Below are 1991 nucleotides of genomic sequence, written 5' to 3' on the forward strand. Positions count from 1 at the left end.
GACCTGCTGCTCCTCTCTGTGTTCTCACATTTGACAAGGAAGTCAATAACCTTTATTGTTGTTGTTGTTCCGTTTTTTAGCCAAAACACTGAGCTGTTCCTATAGAAGAACAGTTATTATATATTTATTATTTACAGTGCCTTGCGAAAGTATTCGGCCCCCTTGAACTTTGCGACCTTTTGCCACATTTCAGGCTTCAAACATAAAGATATAAAACTGTAATTTTTTGTGAAGAATCAACAACAAGTGGGACACAATCATGAAGTGGAACGAAATTTATTGGATATGTCAAACTTTTTTAACAAATAAAAAAACTGAAAAATTGGGCGTGCAAAATTATTCAACCCCCTTAAGTTAATACGTTGTAGCGCCACCTTTTGCTGCGATTACAGCTGTAAGTCACTTGGGGTATGTCTCTATCAGTTTTGCACATCGAGAGACTGAAATTTTTGCCCATGCCTCCTTGCAAAACAGCTCGAGCTCAGTGAGGTTGGATGGAGAGCGTTTGTGAACAGCAGTTGTCAGTTCTTTCCACAGATTCTCGATTGGATTCAGGTCTGGACTTTGACTTGGCCATTCTAACACCTGGATATGTTTAGTTGTGAACCATTCCATTGTAGATTTTGCTTTATGTTTTGGATCATTGTCTTGTTGGAAGACAAATCTCCGTCCCAGTCTCAGGTCTTTTGCAGACTCCATCAGGTTTCCTTCCAGAATGGTCCTGTATTTGGCTCCATCCATCTTCCCATCAATTTTAACCATCTTCCCGGTCCCTGCTGAAGAAAAGCAGGCCCAAAACATGATGCTGCCACCACCATGTTTGACAGTGGGGATGGTGTGTTCAGGGTGATGAGCTGTGTTGCTTTTACGCCAAACATAACGTTTTGCATTGTTGCCAAAAAGTTCGATTTTGGTTTCATCTGACCAGAGCACCTTCTTCCACATGTTTGGTGCGTCTCCCAGGTGGCTTGTGGCAAACTTTAAACGACACTTTTTATGGATATCTTTAAGAAATGGCTTTCTTCTTGCCACTCTTCCATAAAGGCCAGATTTGTGCAGTATACGACTGATTGTTGTCCTATGGACAGAGTCTCCCACCTCAGCTGTAGATCTCTGCAGTTCATCCAGAGTGATCATGGGCCTCTTGGCTGCATCTCTGATCAGTCTTCTCCTTGTATGAGCTGAAAGTTTAGAGGGACGGCCAGGTCTTGGTAGATTTGCAGTGGTCTGATACTCCTTCCATTTCAATATTATCGCTTGCACAGTGCTCCTTGGGATGTTTAAAGCTTGGGAAATCTTTTTGTATCCAAATCCGGCTTTAAACTTCTCCACAACAGTATCTCGGACCTGCCTGGTGTGTTCCTTGTTCTTCATGATGCTCTCTGCGCTTTAAACAGACCTCTGAGACTATCACAGTGCAGGTGCATTTATACGGAGACTTGATTACACACAGGTGGATTCTATTTATCATCATTAGTCATTTAGGTCAACATTGGATCATTCAGAGATCCTCACTGAACTTCTGGAGAGAGTTTGCTGCACTGAAAGTAAAGGGGCTGAATAATTTTGCACGCCCAATTATTCAGTTTTTTATTTGTTAAAAAAGTTTGAAATATCCAATAAATTTCATTCCACTTCATGATTGTGTCCCACTTGTTGTTGATTCTTCACAAAAAATTACAGTTTTATATCTTTATGTTTGAAGCCTGAAATGTGGCAAAAGGTCGCAAAGTTCAAGGGGGCCGAATACTTTCGCAAGGCACTGTAAAAATTACTGCAGGTAGTGCAATGTAGGCCTAACTTCACAAAGGTTTATTCAGCTACTGTACAATGCTGACAAAATACTAAAGTACAGCTAAAGCTTATATATGTAAGGCTCCTGACAAAGGATCTCCCAGTTCTCCCAGGTCATTTTTCACAGAAACACCTTTTTATATTACAGTCCACACCAACAACACAGTAGTTTTGGAAAATAACTAAGTACATTTACT

Source organism: Monopterus albus, unplaced genomic scaffold (genome assembly GCF_001952655.1).
Source record: "Monopterus albus unplaced genomic scaffold, M_albus_1.0 scaffold103.1, whole genome shotgun sequence".
In the NCBI taxonomy this organism is placed as follows: Eukaryota; Metazoa; Chordata; class Actinopteri; order Synbranchiformes; family Synbranchidae; genus Monopterus; species Monopterus albus.